General features: G+C 42.0%; 1 protein-coding gene and 1 long non-coding RNA gene across 4 annotated transcripts in view; one reads left to right on the top strand and one right to left on the bottom strand.

Moving 5' to 3' along the window:
- The window catches only part of LOC111864933, a 117,262-nt gene that overhangs the window by 59,734 nt on the left and 34,523 nt on the right, over window positions 1-23,005 (top strand). For all 3 annotated transcript variants that reach the window (XR_002842873.2, XR_004513069.1, XR_004513070.1), the window contains exon 2: window positions 14,926-15,112. This is a non-coding gene — a long non-coding RNA (uncharacterized LOC111864933). The remainder of the gene's footprint in view (window positions 1-14,925; window positions 15,113-23,005) is intronic.
- Window positions 1-23,005, bottom strand: part of LOC111864931 — a 91,738-nt gene that overhangs the window by 43,245 nt on the left and 25,488 nt on the right. The gene's annotated exons all lie outside the window — the stretch shown is intronic.

The raw sequence follows: 23,005 nt of genomic DNA, 5'->3' as shown, positions 1-23,005 counted from the left end.
CCCTCCCGGAGGACTTGTTCCCTGAATTTTTCTTTGAACCCGCGTACTAGGAGTCATGAGGTGGGAACGTTACCTCTAGACTACGGAGGCCGCTACCCTAGTCGGTTACCATGTCAATACAAACCGCTTTTTTTTAATTCGCTTAGTGTGGGGGTGGAGTCCAGCTGAGTCCACTTAGCACGGCGGCCACTGATTGGCGTATTGTAGCCTGCCCCGGGTGATTATGATGATGGAGAATTTGTTGGAATGAAGATTGGCAGGGGAAACAGAAGTACTCGGAGAAAACCCGCTCCCGCGCCACTTTGTCCACCACAAATCCAAGTTGACCAGACCCGGTATTGAACCCGGGCCGCCGCGGTGGGAAGCCAGCGACTAACCGCTTGAGCTACGGCGCGGCCGTGTTGGGACAGTAACTTAAGCCATGTCTCCAACGCTTGTTAATTATTATTTTAATTTTGTTTTCATAATCATCCTCCCATCTGACGATAAGAAGGCTGCGTAACTGGAATGGATTGGGCACACGTAAGGACTGGACAATCACATGCTCAATTTGGCAACAAGAATACCCCTCGTTCCGGAGAAACGGGTTTCGGGCAGACCTCACAAAGACTACCTTCCAACATGATTTCAGTGTAGTTTTGTATAGGTGTTAAACTTGGTGTCTCACATTAATGGAAGATACATAGATTGGGGGATTTTTGTGATCAGTATGCCTAGAAGAATATTTACCCTAAGGGAGAGCAAGGCTCACCCGCCCAAGGAGTCCTACCGAATGTGTAAGATTTATAAAAACCGAAGTGAACGGAGAAGTTCATGGAGGTAGGCCTAGGCCCTATGGGGCTGTAGTGCCAAGGGGGAGGGAAGAGAGCAAGTGGCAGACACATGGAAAGAAACTACATAATTAGGATCTCCATACATTGAAATATTCACAAAGAATTACCGGCGAAATGGATTTAAAGAGGATAATATGGGCTGGGAGTGCAGCATGTATGGTGAAGATGCGAATACGTACAACATTTTAGCCGATCATCCTCAAGGGATGATAGTCACTTAGTAGATATATTTGTAGAGGGGAAGATTACATTAAAGTGCATCTTAATGGAGCAGGATATGAGACTGCGCACTGCATTTATCTGACTCAGAAGCGGGAACAGTGGTATGTGCCTGTGAATACAGTAATGAAACTTTGCGTTTCACAGAGGATATGCTAATTCTTGAGCGACTGATACGTTCTGAAGAAAGACTATGGGGTTAGTTCTTGCTGGCCTCGCTACAGATATGACGCCATTTAAAAGAGTGTAGCCGCCCCAGGTCATGCCCACGATTTGAAAATCCTTATCAAGCAGCTAAAAACCATGTCACATTCACACTTGGTCTCAGAGTCATTTTCTGCACGAATTTCCATAAGTGAGAAATTCAGTGAGAGTATATTATATTATATTTAAGTATCCTGTTGCACTATACACTTCTATATGTAATAATGTCGGTCACGGTAGCCGAGCGGTCTAAGGCATGCACTGTCTTCGCTCGCTCGGAAGCCGGGATCGTGTGTTCGAATCCCACTCAGGGCATTGATGTTTGTGTGCGTTTTTCTGTGTTTGTTTATAGGTAGAGGCCTTGCGACGAGCTGATCACTCGCCCAAGGAGTCCTACCGCATGTGTAAGCTCTAGAAAAACCGAAGTGAACGGAGAAGTTCATGGAGGTAGGCCGAGGCCCACTGGGGCTGTAGTGCCAAGGAAAAAAAGAAAGAATGTGTAATAATACAAAAGCCGTCGTGAATGCAACAATTTATTTGGTTGTAGTTCTTTGTCTTTTCTTCCCCTACACTACATGTTTCGGCCGTAATTGGCCATCATCAGGTGTATTTTCCACTACGTAGCTGTCACAGTGCACACAGTCCAAAATCTAAAACATCAGCCTGCCAGTTTTGTTTTAAAATCTCGCCAACACACGCTCGTCAATTTGATTTTAGAATTACAGTTTAAAATTTAAAATTTATAAAATTTAAAGTTTTAAATACCAGGGACACCTGCTCTTGTCTACATGTGCTGCAGCGGCTGCTTCTTGTTTCCAGCACCGTTCATGCATTATTCTGTGCAGGCTCCCTGTGTGTGTGTCGCTGCTCATCTTTAATACTTTTGTCAGTGAGAGTTTTGACTATAGACAAAGACAGATACAGCACAACTGTTTCTCTTGCCTCCTGTTTTAATAAGGGTAAAGTGCCATTTGTGCCAGTTACGCCATGAAGTAGCGACTGAGTCTTCTGAAGAGACAGGAAGGTTCCTGTATCACTAGCATCCAATTTCCGGTCGACCGAAATTCGATAGAACAGGAGAAATGCTCGTACATTACTGAACTCTCGTCTGAAATCGAACTTACAAAAATTGTATACAGAATAATGATTTTTATATGGCCCGAAATAAAATTCTCTCAGGTTTATATCTACTCTATAACGTTCTTGTTAATCTTGTAATTCCATGTACCATCTAGCATATTGGTAGCTGCAGTTTTAAAATATTAAATTAGAATGAAAAATAATTGTTCAGATCATCTGCACAAACGTAATTGAAGTGTTTACATATGCTGAACCAACTATAGATGGCCGCGCCATAGCTCAAGCGGTTAGTCGCTGGCTTTCCACCGCGGCGGCCCGGGTTCGATCCCGGGTCTGGTCATGTGGGATTTGTGGTGGACAAAGTGGCGCTGGGGTAGGTTTTCTATGAGTACTTTGGTTTCCCCTGCCAATCTTCCTTCCACCAATTCCAATGTACTTTTTACAGTCTGTTATAAACCACCAGATTGAGAGAATAAAAGGGAGTAATTTTATTAGAGCTTCAATCATTGACGAGTATATTTATATGTACGAGTATTGTGTTGTGCGGCGCTTAGAACAGTCTGCTTCAGCCACTGTACACTCCTGACAGTATCCGTGCAGTTGATGGAATCATTTCTGAAAGCTGCCACAAGCATCTCTCTGCGATGTATCTCTGAAGCGACAGTATTTCAGTTGGTCCATCAGAGCGTGAATAGTTACAAAACGAAACTTCGATATCGGGTGAAGAACTTACGAAGAGTCTGGAAGCACTGCTGTACGATGCGTGGTGATCAGTTGCTGCAAATGCAGTGGTCGAAGTCGAAGGAATTGCCATGCAAGAATTTCGCGACTCTAAGTGACGATGAAACTTCAAAATGGAATACTGGCGTCTGTTTGCTGGATCGTACATGAAGCGCCACGTTTGGTCAGCTGTAACGATCTTCCTGATCGTTTTCCGCTCTGCTCATAAACTGGCCAATGTTCTTCAAGCGATCGTCTCCTACCTGCGCCAGTGTTTCTGGAGGCGATTCATTGACAGTAGAGCGAGTAGACTGCGAGTAAACAAAACACTCTGTGTTTGAATAAAGGAAACAGGTGAAATTATTCTCCACCACGACCAGACCTGTTCTGGGACCTACAGATCCTCCTATCCTGTGGACATGAAGGGGATTATCTCCCCTACTTAAAGCGACCAGAGCTTTAAGCTGATTATTTATGTCCATTTAGTGTCAATATTGTGAATATGTAGAGCAGTACATCCGATCCGATCCGATGGTGTGGTGCTTAATGGGGCAGAGGAACTTCTCTGACATAAACTTTCTCCCTCATCGTCGTCGCCGAGAAATGTCCACCAATGTATCGAACGGAGAGAAATTCGAGCTCCACCACTAAGTATATTATTGCCTGTTGGTTATTGGCAATGGTTTCCGTTTATTATAAACAAATTCTATTGTCACAAAGCTAATCTCTCCCCAGGCATCACAACGCAGTCACTTACGTGTATCAATTCTTCTTTTATTTTAATCGTTAAATATTCATACAGCGGTAAGCGCTTCGTTGTTACAGATCTTCATGAAATCTACACGTCACTTCATAAACTAATACTCCTTCGTACCATAAGATGTTTTGTAAATGAAAAATGATAACTACAATTTATTGGGCTTTTGGACTTTGTCCATAGTCTGGTATTATAAAAAGTAGAGAAGGCAACGTTTCGGAAATTGTATCTGTTTGCGTCCTCAGGTAAGGGGGAGACACCTACTTTGTTGGGTCCCTTAGAAGGAAAAGAGCTATCCTCAGTCACTGGATAACCCCTGTCAGTAAGACTACAGCTGTACAGGATGTCCGTAAAAGACTGATAAATTTTCGGGGATAAGATACGAGGAAGTATTTGAATATTTATATCGAAGAGAGATGAAGTAAATGGAGGTTAGAGAAAACTACATAATGAGGAGCTTCATAACTTATACTCTTCTCCAAGAATAATTATAATGATCAAGTCAAGGAGGATGAGATGGGCAGTGTATGTAGCACGAATAGGGGAGAAGAGAAATGCATATAGGATATTGGTGGGAAACCCAGGAGGAAAGAGACCACTAAGAAGACTAAGACGTAATTTGTGGACAGTATTAGATCTTAGGATCTTAGAGAAATAGGATGGGGGGATATGAATTGAATTGATCTGGCTCAGGATGAGGACTCATATAAACACGGTAATGAACCTTTGGTTTCCACGCTGGGAGGTTCTTGAGTAGCTGCATAATTGGCGGCTTCTCAAGAAGGGATCAACTCGATGAAGTGAATGAATGAGTGTTTCCTTAAACAGAATTAACCAGTTGATATTTGTAGCGGAAATGTAATATGTTTCCTGTGAGGCCGGAAATATATTTTTAAAATTCTGTAAATAAAACATTTGCTTGAAAAGTGTAAAACACAATGTTAACTATATACAGCACCTACATGAAATTAGAAACTTTTTTATCCATAGGGGTTATTTGTGTATCACATGGTTCACACAGTAAGCAGCCATTATTTCCATAAGGAGCGTTAATCATATGGTGTTTGTAACACGCAGTGTTTTCTCTGTGAAGTTGGAACTGAAATAATGAATATTATGCACCATAGACGACTTCGGGCTTCGAAGTGTTCTTTATGGTTGCATTCATTACACTCCTGCAACTTAAAAACCTCTCAACTCAATTTCGGTCGCTTTGCGGACAAGCAAAATGACAAAGTGACGTGTACCTGCCGATGCTGTGCTGCAGAACTGAACGGAACTGAACAGCAGTCCTACAAACATATTCCATCTCCGTCTGAAGCCACATCTGCAAGAGTTCATCCACAGCCAGACGCAGCTGTCGACACAATGATGGAAAATTCGTTTCCAAATAGAAGAAAGACGTATATACTGCTGCACGTGAGATTCACTTCCTGAGAATAGAGACTGAAACCGCAGAAGGTGGTAAGAGACCCGCGTACAATCGATACGGCACTCAACAAGTAGGCCCAGTCCGACAGACAACAGAGCAGTGCAGGTCAAAGCAATTCCTTAACCAGAGGCAATGTAAAACAAATGGAAGTTAAAAGCTATAGTATATACCAAGTTCATGAAGCTGTGTTCTTGAGAAACTCGTAATAGCTCAGCTAGTCAGGAATTTGTCCTCTTTGTGTGGAAACCAGAACTTCATTATGTTGTATTTTAGCCTCATATTCATAATGTGTATATATTAACAGTCTTCAAGCGCATACAATCCCATTTATCACTTCTTCACTACATGTTTCGGCAGTATGCTGCCATCTTCAGGTGTATCGATCCGTTGACCATTTCACTGCTTGCCTTTATATGTCCATTTACAAATAATATTAAATTTGTATACGTCCTTATATAATAAAGTTTATGTATTTAAAACTTGTTAAAACCTATTATCTCATACGTCATATTTTTAAAATTCTTGTGTATTATTAATCATCCACATGGGAGTCGTTCTTCTTGTGTTTCTAATGTTGTGTGTATATTGTGCCTTATTATGTGTTCTACTCTTGTGGCTGCGTGCGTTGTATCGTTGGATGTCATTAGTATCTCACAAAGTCTTGCCACAGTATCCATCGCTATCCACATGAATTCGAATTACTTCGTCAAGAAATATTTAGAATGTATTTCACTACTTTTGAAGTTCTTACGAACTTTTATTTACCCATGAAAGAAGAGTAACACTAAGAGTCTGCGATGGCGGCTTGTTGCAAGAAACTAAAGCCCTCACTAAGAAACATAATTATGCTGCAAGATAAACTGAATCCCCTCGGTCCGGATAGCACACCTGCGACAACACGGTTGACTGCTAATGAGCATATCTATAGCCTTCCAGCATCCAGTTCAGTGGTCTAGATATCAGCTCCTCCAACGTGTTACAAAGCACTGCCTATTATCGGACGGTACGCCTTCGGACTGACACGTGCTCACGGCCTCCCCAGATGACACATAGTGTCTGGAAGGAGCTGGGTGACGCATTTACTGGTTCAGGTGTACACTGGTCCCTCTATACTGACGTCATCTCTCACATACTCACCCGGACCGTGGCGCAAATGACGGTCGAACAGAAATTCAAAGTCACGTATATGAAGGCATCTGTCATATTCTGGGTTTCTGAGCATTGCTCATCGTTAGGTATTAAGGACAGAACAGGACGTTTCGAAAACTGTATCTATTCGCATTCTCAGTCGAAAAGTGGGGAAGCACATTTTTGTTTCTATAACTCGATAATGGGGACTTTCTCTAAAGGTTGTCGGTCAATTCTGATTCTCGGTTACGTTGTTACTTTCCGTAAGCTTATAAATTAACTTTCTATATACAAAATAAACTGTTGAATAAATTAAGTAAAATTCTACATGAGAGGTCTTTTTACAGCTGTAGTTGGCCATCTTGATTTTTAACCTTTTAGGCTGATTGCAAATCCCAATTCTTACAAAGCACTAAACCTAACTTTTTTCTACAGATTTTTTGTATTTTGATATTGGCCATTATTTTGCTGTTGAAACATAAATTTTATACATTTTGTGTTTACTGAACTGTAGTATATAATCCAGCCTCTAATACCCCTATAAACTGCAGAGAAAACTGTTAAGAATTTCTTGTAATACGTTCTGGAGTACACTTTTGCGAATCCTGCTGCCACGGGTAAACCGCCTCGGCTGTTCTATTCAATCAGATTGCGATTTTCATTTGTTTTGTCATGATTTAATCCGAAACGTATTCTGAATGCACCGCCGCAGAGAGTGACGTCACGGATTTTATAATGGAATAAATTAACACATCCGACCGACTTTGTACAGTGCAGTGAAAGGAGATGCAGTAATAGGAAAGGTTTATAGCAGTTTTTTCTAGCGAATAATGAGAACAGTTTGACTTATTTGACGGCGTTTTGCAACCTCAGATTATGAAGCATTAAACAGCAAGATGGCCGGTCACGGTAGCCTAGCGGTCTAAGGCAAGTACTATCTTCGCTCGCTTGGAAACCGAGATTGTGGGTTCGAATCCCACTCAGGGCATGGATGTTTAGTTTGTGTGTGTGCGTTTTTCTGTGTTTGTGTACAGGTAGAGGCCTTGCGACGAGCTGATCACCCGCCCAACGAGTCCTACCGGACTCATGGAAGTAGGCCTAGGCCCACTGGGGCTGTAGTGCCAAGGGGGAAAAAAAACAGCAAGATGACCAGTGACTAATGAATTTGGAAATACGTAGAAGAAAGTGGTTATTGCATAATTCGGAATACTGCCCTTGCAGAGAGACAGTGGAAAGACAGAGAAGAGGAGAGAAACATCTGCCAGGATAGTAATTATCGGTGCCCATATTTGAACCCGGGACCTCGCTCGACCGAGACGTTCAGTCAATAAGAACAGAATCTATTGATTTTAAAGTTCAGTAAACATCATTACAGTTTTGGAGCCTGAATATGTCTTATTCTAAAGGCGGCTCACAATTATTTAATCTAAGATTATTAACAAAATAACAAGACATTTTAGGAAAGAACAAAATTTTCATCGCTTCTATTTTTACCTCAACTGTTGTTGTCCCCACTCAGGAGAGTGGGGACAACAACAGCAACGAAAACAAACGAACAAACAATTTAGTTACAGTAAACAGTTGTATTTACGAGTATCTGCAGAACTGTTTAAAAGGTATTTGTTCAGTAAATGGAACACTGTTTATGCAGAGCACTGTGACTACTACGCCAAATGCATCTGTAATCACCGATGCGGCAGACATTTGCATTTATGCGTAGTTAATCCTTAGCTCGACCCTGAGGCTGATCACTGCGCGAAATGTATGGACACGTGGTTATTCTGTGTGCAGGGAATACCAAAATGAGGCTCTTTATACAGAAATTGTGTACGGAAAGTATAATCCGGTTCATGGCGAAGTTTGGAATTTGCGTGGTAATTATGAACGTATCTAGTAACTTCAATCTCGGAATGACACCCAGGGGATATTACAGAGGATCTGGGGGGGGAGGTGGTTGTTGCAAATTTATTTTAGCAAAATAAAAATATTGTGACGTATAGACCCATCGCTAGGTAACGACTCGGTAAACAAATTCCCGCGGGAGTCAAGGCGCCCGACAATGAGAGGTATATTGCTAGGCAGTGGCGCAGTAAACACGCCTCTTCAACAATATAGGCTGTGTTTTCTGCGTGGTCCGTACAAAATGTTATAAAGACATATTCGGCAGTATAGAACAGTAGTCGAGAGTAAAGAGTCGAGTTGGAGACGCCAGCCTGACAGGATATGAACTTGGGAGCCGAGGAACTGAACTGTGTCAAGTTTTTAGAATTGACAGTTTCAGAATAATGAAAAGAAAGGAGTTAGACGGAGGCAAGAAAATTTCATATGTCATTTGAAGTTATAGTGAGACTGTGTTAAATCCGTTACCAGGATGCGACTAGTGAAGACGGAGAATCCTAGAGCGTGTGTAACGATGAACTGGAAACTGTGTAGAATAGCGATAGCGTAGTCGGTATAGCGCCTGGCTACGGGCTGAGCGACGGAAAGGTCTGATTTCGAGTCCCGGTAGGGTCAAGAATTTTCTCTTCTCCAAATCATCTAGACTGGCTGTGAGGTCCGCCTAACCTCCCACGCAATGGGTGCCGAGGGCTCTTTTCCCGGAGGTAAAGCGGAAGGGGCGCGAAGCTGACCATTCACCTCCAGCTAATGCCGAGGTCAAGAAAACTGGAATGTACACATCCACTTCCCCATGCGTCTTCATGGCGTAGTACTTAACTGGTTGAGGACAGGGACAATTTTACCTGTAATTGCCTGTAGTCCCGAGTTGTGTGAATGTATAAGGCACAATAAGTCCAACCCCGCCTTATAATTTACTCCTACATTTCGGAGTACCGTATTTACGCATGTATAGGCCGCACATTTTTTGCTAAAAATTCAAGAGGAAAACTGGGGTGCGGCTTATATTCGAAATATTCGAAATCACACTTCATTTAAAAAAAAAGATATTCATAATTAGTAATACATGGTGTAATACTCCTGAAATAATATTCCAAGAAAGTTATTTTTTCTATAATTTCTGTCTGAAAATTGTGCTGCGGCCTATACACGCACGCGGCCTATACATGCGTAAATACGGTATGTTTAATTTCAAAGGAATTTGGTACTTGAGAAAGAAACTTGCCATATATTGACTACAGGGGATCGCGGAGAATCGCTAAGAAATTTTGACGCCAGAGCTGGAAGGTTTGAGAAACGCTGCCCTAGGCCGATTATAGTAGTCGCCTAGTCTTTGTCAAGGCTTTGGACTGGACGTATAGAGAAGATATATGGTCGAATCTCCCGTAAATTCTGAATGTTTATGTCTGGAATTTATCTCCGCACAATGCCCTAATTTAAGGGGTTGGCCGTTGTCTGACTTCGAGACGGATAGTAGAGCAACACGACAACGCCACAGAAATAAATTCCCAGAGGATTAAAATGTCTGACAGGAGAAACACGAGATTTTTATGTAAGAAAGGGGAATCGAGTGATATTACACATTTCTTAAGTTTACTTTTCTTTAGGTTTCGAAGACAGTGTCATTATTGTTTGCTGACTTCATTCGCAAACATTTTCAGTATTCTACAGCATTTCCTTTGACCTGATTCTGTGTAGCATTCCGGCCTCGAGACTTGAATATCTGATATCAGTCAGTGTCATTTACTTTTGTCGCGGAATTCATAGATTCACTCACTCATGGAGCCGAGCCCCTCTTGAGGAGAAGCCAAATCTGCAGCTACTCAAGAATTTCCCAGCATTTTATGAAACCCGAAAGTTCATTACCGTGTTCATAAGAGCCTTTCAGTGGTCCATATCTTGAGCCAGATCAATCCAATCCATATCATCCCATCCTATCTATATCCATTTTAATATTGTCCAACCACCTACGCCTTGGTGTTCCCAGTGGTCTCTTTCCTTCTGGCTTTCCCATCAATATTCTATATGCATTCCTCTTCTACCCCATTCGTGCTACATGCACTGCCCACCTCATCCTCCTTTACTGATCATTCTAATTATAACTTGGAGAAGCGTACAAGCTATGAAGCGAATTCATAGATTCTCACAATAAAATTGAATGAAGGACAGAAAATGGAGCTAAGATTATGTTTCAGTTTGTTGTCATTCAGTTTATATTTTAAGCGAAGATGCCAATTCTTACTATGATAAGATGTCTTATAAGCTGTTGTTGAAATGCAACGAATTGTGATAACATTCAAGTGTTTACAATAGAGTATTCTGGGACTTGACGCCATAGTCTGATAAACAGGTTGCACTTTTTGTTAACATGGCGCCTCCTTCATCTTGAAGATGACAGCAGCAGTGTCTTCCGAAACGCTGACAATACGTGCAACACTACAAGGCGTGACATCCCATAAAGCTTAATCCTCATGAGAATCTCATATCTTTCCAATACTATTTTACCTTCACACAAATAAAAGAATCTCAGGCGCCATGATAGCTCAGTCGGTATAGCAACTGGTTACGGGCAGGACGGCCAAGTGGTCGGAGTTCGAGTCCTGGTAAGTTTAAGAATTTTCTCTTCAATTCGTCCAGGCCGTATCTGGAGTTCACCCAAACTCTTATCCTGGGGGTAAAGCGGCCGGACCGTGAAGTTGACCACTCACCTCCAGTCAGTGCCGAGGTCAAGAAAATGTGGATCTATACTCCTCCATACACCTTCATGCCGTAGTGCTTAATTAGTTAAGCAGGTGGAACAACTTTTTTTTTACTTTATATATAAAAATCTCATTTCAAAATTGTTATCTAATTTTGGCTCCAAGTATTGAAAGCCGTTTCTCACGTTATGTAGGTTTCCCGAATAAATGTAAAGTGGTTGAAAATAACCTTTAATTATGAATTTTAGGCCAATTTCTAAAGTCTGACAGGCGCACACAGTCATTTTAAAAGTACCAGGTTCTGTCCAGGAGATTCTAAAGTACGCGTTTAAATCTCAATCACAAATCGATAATTCATAAATATTTTCCGTGCAGTTTCTACGAGAAAAGAAAAAAAGACGGAAACTGGTTATGAGATTTGCCAAGTTGAGTGAAAAGAATTCCAATATCAGTTCGTCTGTCTCTCTTGCGCCACCTGCCAACGTCGCTCGGGGAATTCTCGCCCCTCATTTTTGTCCCTCCAGATGAAGGCTCGCCAACATAACCCGTTTCCAACTGACCACATTCACCAGTTTGTGCTAAATTCTCTAAAAGATTTTAAGCAATTTGGGCACAGCCACCTATTTGGTCCGTAGAGAAAGCTATTGTGAACGGCTCCTCCATTTTGAGAGGATTCTATGAACGCGGAGGTGAAAATTTTGATAAGCCGAATTACATGACAACATTGAATATTTTGACAAGTTCAACAACGTTCAAAAAGTGTTGTATTAGTGTTATTTATTATTAGTAGTAGTAGTATTAGTAATAGTGGGGCACGCGATAGCATAGTTGATTGAGGCACTATGTTACAAGCCGGAAGGTCGCGGGTTCGATTCTCGATGAGGTCACTGAATTTTTCAATTGACCTATTTATTTCATCCGCATTATGGCCCTCAGGTCGACTCAGCCTCTAACAGAAATGAGTACCAGGAATCTCCCTGGGGATAAAGGCGCTTGAGGCAGGCAACCTTACCGCCATCTGTGAGCTGACTGTCTAGAAAATGCGGCAACCTCGACGTCTCACAACCCTATAAGCCTCCACGGCCTGTTACAGGGATAGCTTTAACTTTCTTGCCCTTTTAAGTAGCATTAATATCACTAATACTAGTGGTAGCAGCGGTAATAACATTAGCAGTAGTGGAGCTAGTAACAGTATGACGTAAGTAGTAGCAATATGATTGAGGTGAAAGAGGTGTGACGAGAAAGGAACATTATTTAGACCTGTGTAATATTTGAGGCTTTCACGGCGGTGACTATGAAGAAAGCAGTCTTCTGGGATTTGGCACCGTCTATATGTGGTGTTAACCGACGTTTCGGAGGAACGTATCGCCTCCATCTTCAGGGTAGAAGAAAAAATATAAGAAATCTGCAAGCGAAGACACCGCGAGAACCGATAAAAGCAGATATTTTTTCTTCTACCCTGAAGATGGAGGCGATACGTTCCTCCGAAACGTCGGTTAACACCACATATACACGGTGCCAAATCCCAGAAGACTGCTTTCTTCATTATTTAGACCTCTTTCCGGAGGAAAATTTCATATGAAATCCGCCGACTTGGTTCGTTCCCTTGAATATTCCGAATACAGTGCAGAAATGGAAATTTGTTTTTAGTGAGGCATTGTGTACTGTTGCAGTTTGTCGTGAGTCTGAGCAGTTTCCTTCTTTGAAACGTGCGTCTTCGAATTGTTAGATTGCAGTACGGAACTGAAGTTACACCCAAAGCTGGCTTCCCACCGCGGCGGCCCGGGTTCGATCCCGGGGTCTGGTCAAGTGGGATTTGTGGTGGACAAAGTGGCGCTGGGGCGGGTTTTCTTCGAATACTTCGGTTTCCCCTGCCAATCTTTGGACTCCACCCCCACCCCCCCACTAAGCGAATTAAAAAAATTAATTAAAATACATACAAAAGTGAATTAAGTTGTTTTAGAATTTACGAAAAAGAAGATTAATTCGAAATTAAGACGAGTTTACTTTCTCGCTATATGCCTGTTTTTTTTCGGAATTAATTTAATGCAGCTTGTAAGGCTATGAATGAGAAAGATTATCAAATGTTATCCACATAATAGCGTTAGTGTAGCTGATAGCAGTCACTGCAGTGTTTCACAACGGCCAGTTCAGTTGCCACGGAAAGGTTAGGTATGGAAACCGATTACTTGACAGGAGCTCTACCAGACAGTGAACTCATGGCAACTAAAAACTTTTTGTGAGCTACTATATGCTGGCACAGCTTTTACTTTAATGTGTCCATACGAAGAAAAATTTGGAAACTTCCAGTTCTTGGGTTTTCTTAACGGGGTTTAATCTGTGGCTTCGGTTTTTGGCAGTAGGCCACATCGAATGTTGAAAGGATTCAATGTTTTCGCAAGCCATGTGGTTGCCATCTTCACATTAATTTTGGATTAAAGTCACATTGCAATTAACCGTGGGTCAATTAGTCAGTTTTGGTGTCGAGCGCAATCTGGAGCCCATGACAAGATATCAGTTAGTCTTGTCATTATGGGGTACCCTCTCTGACAAGAGGATGGGTCTGTTTTTCGTCAGTAATTGTCAGCAGCAATATGTCAGTTATAATGTACAATATATTTACATTTTACGTGTTATACATGTTATAAAATGTACAGTAGATCATATCCAATCTTTAGTAACTTCCGCTACAACGGTAGCCTAGTCACTTGAACGGTTGTATGCCTGGCCGCCGCCAAGTTTAAGCCTCTTATATTTCCTGTGTCGGGCTTCGCCTTGTACACTATGGCGAAAATTAGCATTTTCATGATTATATATGACTTCTTCTTGTTGCCTGTATAATTTTGTTATATAATCCTATGTACGGAAGTTTCAAAGCCATGAACAAACCACGAACCGGTGTGCGCCTTGGAAAATTGCCAGTGGCGAGGAGAACCTTGTTTTGTAGGCGCTGCAATTTCAGTAGATGGTCAACTTTGGGACTTTTTGGCAGCTATTCTACAGCTGTGGCATTTGAAAATGCCTCGGAGGTGGCGCCGCCATTGGGCGAACTGAGGAGCGGGGTTCTAGCCGGCATGGAACGACAGTGTGGTTAGTTAGGAGAGGTGACGAAAAATATTTTGCAGGTTAGATGAACGAGGTGATGGAAAACTTTAGGAAGTGCACGTATCGCATAACTCTGGCGCATTCACTGTCGTCTGCTTAATCGCCTGAGAAATTGTAAGAGATAGTGTGCAGTGTATGTCTCTTGCTTATCTGCGACTTGTGTTCAAAACACATTTCGTCCCAGTACATGTTAAAAAGCACTGGCCTAGGGTGTGGAGTTGTGGGGTGGATTCTAGTTACGACAGGATCCAGTGACGGGCGCTCTGTAGAAATTTCGGGGTTTATGAAAGGTGGGATAATTTATTGACTACCTGAGCGACTATCAGCTTGTCGAGGAGATCTCTGCTGCCGTTAAAGTAAGTTATTATAGTAGTCACGAAAATATTTGGAATACAGAAAGACTAGGTCTGCGATATTACATCAAGAGGAGATTTGTTGTGTACACAGGTCATTCAGCGCACTTATGATAGTGACGTCGAGGAGGTTGAGAAAGTATTTACGGGCTTGTAAGGAGGAGACAAGGAATGCACGTATAATTTTGCGAGGAACTCTCATGGGAAACCGAAAACCTGACGACGGAGAAGGAAATGAGTGGATAGTATTGATCGTATGAAAAAGGTTGTGAGTACCGGAGGTGGACAGAACTGGCTCATTACTACGATAGATGACGTGTTCTTGCGATAGTGGTGTTGAAATTTTCCTTGCTGTTTAATACTGCTGTTTTACCTAAACCTTCCTCCTGCTTTTCTTTCGTTTATAAAGCGGAAATATTAGAATTGTGCAGTGTACAGACAGGAAGAATTATTGGTATGCAGACAGAGAAGAATGAGCACACGCACGTACTTGTTACAGATATTTCAAGAATGCGGAAGTTACGCAGTAGCTGTTGCCCGCACTGGCGTGTCTGCTGAGTCACGAGTCTGCCCCTAGTTTGAAGGCTTTGTGCTTTATGGCTGCAACACCTGACAGTGGGAACTCCAGAGATAAAAGACCAAGAAAAGTGTTTGGAGAGAACGGGGAACCATCTTCAGAGGCATAGGTGGGTAGACACTCTAGTTACAGCAACTAATGACCTATTTTCAGTCTATCTCTTGTGCATATTGATGCTGTGCATTCTAAGGAAGACGATAATTAGTTCAGTGGTCCCGTGTCACGACGGCATGGCGCGTCTTCACATGACGAGAATATGGAGCTTCAGGTGTGGAGATCAGCTGTGAATGCATGAGACAAGAAGCCGCAGAGAGATTAACATTCACGCAAGCGGTGAATGATAAATGCACACATTTTCTTTGAAGGAAACCCAGGAGGGAAGGGCCCAATTGACAGACCAATGCGTAGATGGAAAATAATTTTAAAATATATCTTAAACAAATGGTTATGATGGTGCAGCCTGGATATGTCTAATTTAGGAGAAACTGCTACCAGCCCTTATAAGCACGGAAATGGATTTCCGGTTTGAGAAAAGACGGGAGGTTTCTTGATGAGCCCAGGTTCTGAAGAAGAACTCTGTTGTGTGGAGTTATTAGTCCTGTGCCTCCTCACTTCATCCAGGCAGACAGAATTCCTGAATCGGTTCACAGTACACAAATGTTTCACAATATAAAACCAAGACTACCTTTGTTATTGTCCTGTCCTAAATGTTTCAGGAACCTCCCACACATAATAAAAGTTTAATGTGAGGAATTGGCTGCCATGGCCCCAAGAAAAGTTTCGTCTAGAAAGGAAACAAACATTTTTCATTTAGTTACGCAGTTGTACAGCGAATGTGCTTCCCCTATGTTTTCAGTTGCAATTTTCTTTTGTTTTGTTTTTTTTCTTTCTAATTAGGCCTACTGACTACAGTTTCCTGCAATTCCATCAGACCCGAGCATATAAATGTTTAAAAGTCGATTTCCTTCTTTCTCTTTCAATTTGCTTCTTTCCTATGTCCTTCTGTCTCCTGCCCACCTTCCTTTTTAGCATGCAGTTTGTCCTCACCCTAAAATAAAAGGAAATCTGTTGATGTTGACAGAGATACAGTTTGCAATTTTGTCAGAGAAGTTTAATTCATAAGAGTATGGATGTCTTTATTGCTCTTTGTTAGAACAATGATTGATAACAGACTTTTAGCCTGTTAAAATTTCAGCTGTAGTGACCTTATGCTTGTAAATTAAATTACTATTTGAAGAATGACGTCTTCTGGGATGTGGCGCCATTAGATCTTGTGTGAATCGACGTTTCGGAGGAACGTTTATCTAGACAATCGACTCAAAGATGGTGGTAAGGTTGTCAGCCTTACGCGTCAGCCGCGCTTTACTCCACAGGAAAATTATTTAATTAATTCCTGGTACTCATTTCTGTTAGAGGCTGAGTCGACCCCAGGGCCATAGAGCGGCTGGAAGGATTAGGTCAATTTAAAAAAATCCAGTTACCTCATCGGAACTTGAACACGCGACCTTCCAGCTTGTAGCATAGCCCCTCAACCAACTACGCTACCGCGTCCTGCAAACGGAAACAGAAATAGGAAAACGGTGATATGCATTCGTGTCCCGAGCGGGATTCCTAACCGTTCTTCAAACTGTGCTCCTTAGATCTTGAAAGCTACTGTTAATTGCTGTTTTGTATTATTACTATTATTGTCGCATGTAGGCCCATTGCTAGGCAACGACCGTGAAACAAGCAACTATGCAAGACCCATTGCTGGATAACGGCTCCGCAACAGACACGAACGCAACAGTTCCACAGCCACAAGATAATACAACAATAATAGGAAGCAGTATTTCCTACACGGTCCGTGTCGAGATATTGTAAGCAGGACATTTAGGAACTAAATTTAGTGAGGAGTTGGTTGGCGAGTGAGTGGGTTATTGACGGAACTTCTGCCGTTAGTATCTGAGGCCGGGGATATTTCGGGAACCCAGAGAAAGGGGAACATTCACCGTTGGAAACCGCTATCAAGCAACAGCTAGTTGAGAATGTAACAGGCTGAGAACGTTATGCTGTGTGTGACAGTGATTTGTAAGGTTTCATAAAGAGTTGTGTGTTAAAGAAGTCAATATATCCGTTTACGAACCCAAACTCCATCTGTAGTCACTCATACACGTGACAGTATTATCATTGTTATTGCTATAGTGAACACTTTAATCTCACATTGCTCCGGAATTTACCGTCCAGAGGCCTTCGTGGCAAGGTATTGTAGGATCGTCTATTATCTTCGTTGAAACAAGTGTGTTTATTGGATTAAACCTTAAAAGCTACTTAAAACTGACTTTAGTAATGGAATACGACGTAATGAAAGTACTTTCTTGTCAAGTCTTCTTAAAATATGTCTTCCCTTTTCTGTCTCTGTCTCTGTCTCTCTCTTGCTTTGCATAAAGCAATTTGCTGGCTTAGCTGCCGTTAAACTTTCTATCAAGACATGGTGGATATTGAATTATATCTGGGCAGATGAAGTGATATTATCAAAACGAAATGACGGAACTTACTAGGAAACCCTTTAAAAAGGGGAAAGGCTAAAAAAAGATAAAGCTATCCCTGTAACCACCCAAAAACAGGACAGCACAAACCTGCCGAAACAAACAAAGCATACGTGCATGATATCCAGCATTATACGAGATAGAGTCAGTAAACAGGCCACAAATGGATATAAAATATAAAACACGTGAAAGTCTAAACAGGAAGTATATTTATTTCTCGACATATCTACACCGACATTGATACACTTGTCCAATCGCTTTACCAGTGCGTCGAAACCCACAGCGTAGAAGTCTTTTTTACTGTTGTCTCAACGACTTCGGCGCCTGGTCGGGCATCATCCGCGACTTTCTAGCGTCCTTGAGAGGATTTATCAACCCAGTTATGAACCGCTTTACGCGACAAACACTTCCCACCGCAAACAGTGCCTCCAGCGAATGACCTCCCAGATTTACAAGCCCGGATCCCTGGAACGATTGCTACTTAGCAATGGACATGTTGGAAAGAACGTGGCAAGAAACTGAATACAGACTGGATATTGTTCGTGCTACCAATGGTGCATATGTAGAGGTTTATTAGTATGTCAAATAAAATTTTTTGAGTTCTTGTATTAGTTGTTCTAACTTGTACTCTTCTCCAAGTATAATTACAATGATCAAATCAAGGAGGATGAGGTGGGCAGGTCATGTAGCACGAATGGAGGAGACGAGGATTGCGTATAGGATATTGGTAGGAAATCCCGAAAAAAAAAGAGACCACTGGGAAGACAAAGGCGTAGGTGGATGGACAATATTAGAATGGATCTTAGAGAGATAGGATGGGATGGTACGGATTAGATAGCTCTGGCTCAGGATAGGGACCAGTGGAGGACGCCTGTGAACACGGTGATGAACCTTCGGGTTCCATAAAATGGTGGGAAATTCTTGAGTAGCTGCAGAATTGGCGGCTCCTCCAGAAGGGCTCAGCTCCAGGAGTAAGTACGTAAGGAAGTTCTTGTATTTCCTGCAGCTTCATTTTCCTGCCATTCACAATTTCTATTCTAAGATCTGATAAAATGTGGGAGGTTTGAATGGAACACCCTGTACATTAAACTTACAAAATATACAGCTTTTTGTAGACCGTAGAACAGTCACATGAAATCGATATTTAAGTTTCAGTTTGATGGACATAAATTGCAGCACGTACGGGAGATCTGACGCGGATATATATAACAAACGTGCCTACAAATTTTGTATGAAACATTCTTAATGCGTTGAAGAAAAATCTTGAAGACACTGCGAAGCTTTGATGTTGTATCGGGCAAATTTAATGATAATGATCGATTTTCTGAACATTATCCATCGTCATATTGTTTGAAGAGACGTTTCGAGACAGTTCTCTATCCGAAATTTAGTTTACAAAACATAAAACGACTGAAAGTGAATAGGAAATCGATAACTGCATTAATATAACATCAACACTAAACTTTTACTTTTTTTTGTAATCTGAATTTATAATTATTATAAAATTAATTGACAACACCGTTCAGTTTTGTGCCTTTACATGTTTCGGTCAGTTGTGACCACCTTCAAAGAGCAATAACAACATGCTAAGGAAACACTTTTGCCGGTCACGGTAGCCGAGTGGTCTAAGGCATGCACTGTCTTCGCTCGCTCGGAAGCCGAGATCGTTGGTTCGAATCCCACTCAGGGCATGGATGTTTGTGTGCGTTTTTCTGTGTTTGTCTACAGGTAGAGGCCTTACGACGAGCTGATCACTCGCCCAAGGAGTCCTACCGAATGTGTAAGATCTAGTAAACCGAAGTGAAACGGAGAGTTTCATGGAGGTAGGCCTAGGCCCAAATTGGGGCTGTACGGCCACAGAAAAAAAAGAGGGATACACTTTTACATAAATCGTAGTACATATTGTCGCGTGTTTGGTGGTACGAAAATGACGGGTACTAGTTCGGATGATCCTTATGTGTTGTTCATGATTACTTTTATCAGTTGCCATTGAATTCTGTTGGATAGAAGTAAGAATGTTTTTGTGTCAACATATGCCACTGTTGAACGAAGCGGTGGCGGTCTGCTGGTGTCGGCTACTGAAATATGCACGATGAGGTCAGTGTGACGCAGCAGAACCAGAGGTAAGACGCAGACGCCGGGCCTGTCTGCACTGTGCTGTTCTCTCACTCCGAGCAAGCACTTTCCTTGCACACAGAACACCTGCTCTCATTCCAGAAACCCTTACTTCGTGTTCCATCCCACGAATGAGATGTTGTACCATGTTCTGGGATGTGACGCCGTGTAGTCCGGCAGAAGTTCAAGATTGTTTGCTTGGCTTACTCTTCGACCCTAAAGATGGAGTCATTACGTTCCTTCAAAATGTCGGCGGACTTATGCCAGAATATATTCCATCGGATTCCACAAGATAGCACTGCATGTAGTCACTGCTATGTCAACCTCAGATCCGTCAAGTTGAGATGCAGTGTCTTGATAACATTAATGGCATCTGAACATTTAATTTAGTTTAATGTGATTTATCACCTTGCAGTTTATTTAATGACGCTGTTAGTAACAGCGTCTAATTACTAGGTGACGGTGAATAATGAACTGGAACGAAGCGATCAACAGTTAATTTAAGTTACTATGCGGGCATTTGTCTGGAGGGACTGAAGAAAGACACGAAGACCTCAGTCAAAATAGTCGGTGTACCTACTGAGATTCGAACCGGCCACTTCCCGAATGCAAGTCAGAATCGTTACCTCATGAATCATCTTGCATAAGTAACATTTTTATTTAAAATTTTTATAAGTATATATTTTTTTAATTTTGTCAGTGTAGTTCCTTTCCAGCGCATTATTCTACTTCCCGTATTTTGAAAAAATGAAAGTAGCTTTATGAGTTCGCCTTGCCGTGTGTCTGTGTGTGTTGTGTGTCAGTATGTGTATCCCCTCCTACTACATTTTGAATGACTGAAAAATCTTTGTGAAACTTCGTACGTATATCAAAGCACCTGAGCCAAACTGAATGGCGTAATTCATAAATTTTTCCCATTAATAATACCACCATCACAGTCCTTCATATTTCTAAGGCAAAACCATAATCTTGCTTGAACGCCTGTACCAATCTCCATGGATCTCATTAGTGTATATCATATCACGGAGGCCATCACAATGGCTCACAGTATAAATTCCTCTTATCGGTAATACCAATTCTATAAAGTAGAAAAAAGTAAAGGTATCCCTGTAACAGGCCGTGAAGGCCCATAGGGTTGTGAGACGTTGAGAGTCTCACATTATCTGAACAATCGGCTCAAAGATGGCAGTAAGGTTGTCAGCCTTACGCGCCGGCCGCGCTTTACTCCCCAGGAAAATTATTTAATTAATTCCAGGTACGCATTTTTGTTAGAGGCTGAGTAAACCCAAGGGCCATAGTGCGGCTGGAAGGATTAGGTCACTTGAAAAAACCAGTGACCTCATCGGGACTTGAACCCGATACCTTCCGGCTTGTAGCGTACCCTATTACCAGTACTATAGCCCCTCGAACTGTTGCGGTCGTATTCTTCATACTGTAACAGATTTGATCAACGCGTTGCCAGGCAACAGCTCCGTAAACACAGTCCAAAACGCAGCAATAGATGAAGTTGTGTTTTCTTTGTCGTCCGCGCAGAGCAGAGGTGGAACAACGGGGTTATGCAACTCGCTTCTAGGCAACGGCTCGGTAAAAGCATTTCCGCTTATCGGATCGTGCTGTGAAAGTGATGACATCATCAACAATGGAGATGATGTTTTCCGTGGGGTCTGTGCAGAGTGCTAATAAGAGAAGCGAATGCAGTGACAGAGTTCGTTCAAGAGCAGTTACGAGTCAGCCGTAAGCTGGAGGAGTGAGACCAGAAGAGATTTTAGTTCCAAGGTTCCAGAGTGATTGACGCCGAAACAGCAATAAGACTTCATAGTGATTTGAAGTGCTAGTTTCTGTGCTGAGATCCGTTGCTAGGAGATGACTTGTGGAACCTTAAATTAATGTGCGTATGCAACGGTGAACTGGAAATTGTGTAAATCAGCGATAGCTCTCTATTAAGTGTGATTAAGAGAACTTGTAACCGAAGTGCCAACAAATCCGATCATCTGAAATAGAACCCGCTATTTTCGTCACGCGTACGACCCCTACACGTGACAATATTACTCGAATGCTTGAACCGATCATAACGAGACTTGGTATGTATACTCATTCCACCTAAAGCCATCTCTCATCAGTAGTATCAACACTACAGCCTTTCAAATTCTTGAGGTTATTACCTCAAGAATTCTTGAATTCCTGAATTGATCGTCATGAAACTTGGTATGAACAGGTCGTCTCAACGGCATACATCATAAACAGACTGTCAGGATAATAACATTAATATTACCTGAACGTCTGAACCAGTCTTCATGAAACTTGGTATGTATATCATGACATCTGAGACCATCTCGGCGGTGTCCTCCTTAAATAACTCGCATCAGTAAAACTAGCACTGAAACTTCCCAAATCGTAACGTTTTATTGATTTTATTACGAGCATAAACTAAAGTTTTCTTTCTGCTTGTGTCAGATACACATGTTACAGTGAAAGTAAGCGATTAGTTCTTCCCAGAACTTCTTGAACGTACTGTAAAATAGGTCGACACTAACTTCCAGTTTTATCGATAGAAGTTCCTCGAGTTACGAACATCTGCACATAGGGACGAAGATATATGAGACTGGCAGAAATCCATACATATGAGCTATGGATCGGTATCGGAAACTTCTTGAGAGGTGGGCGAGGTTGGTGCGTCGTAGTCCGCTCCGTCCGGGCGATAGGGGCGGCATCTGTGTGACTATGAGAGACAAAAAAATGGGGCCTGAAAAGCAATAACAGTTTTCAAGCAAGGAATAAAAGACTGTTTGTTCTTTGACTAACCAGCAAAGTAACTTCATGCGGTTGAGCCCTTCTTGAGAAGCCGCCAGTTGTTCAATTAATCAAGAACTTCCTAGCATTTATGGAACCAGAAAGTTCATCGCCGTGTTCCCAAGAGCCCTCCACTACTCCCTATCCTGAGCCAGATCGATCCAGCCCATAACACCGCATCTTATCTCTCCAAGATCCATTTTAATATTGCCCACCCTACCTAGGTCTTGGTCTTCCCAGTGGTCTCTTTCCTTATAGCTTTCCCACCAATATCCTATACGCATTCCTCTTCTCCCCCATTCAGGCTGCATGTCCTGCCCATCTAATCCTCCTTGACTTGTTCATTCTAATTATACTTGGAGAAGAGTACAAGTTATGAAGTTCCTCATTATGCAGTTTTCTCCACCCTCCTGTCACTTCATCTCTCTTCGGTCCAAATATTCTCCTCAACACCCTGTTCTCAAACACCTTCAGTCTATGTGCTCCCTTGTTCAGTGTTGTTTAGTGCGAACATTTTCTTGTTTCATCGCTGATATAACAACTTTGCTTTCTACTATTATCCACCCCAAGCA

The sequence above is a fragment of the Cryptotermes secundus genome, unplaced genomic scaffold (assembly GCF_002891405.2).
Source record: "Cryptotermes secundus unplaced genomic scaffold, Csec_1.0 scaffold62, whole genome shotgun sequence".
Lineage (NCBI taxonomy): Eukaryota > Metazoa > Arthropoda > Insecta > Blattodea > Kalotermitidae > Cryptotermes > Cryptotermes secundus.
This window is presented reverse-complemented; position numbering and strand designations above follow the sequence as displayed.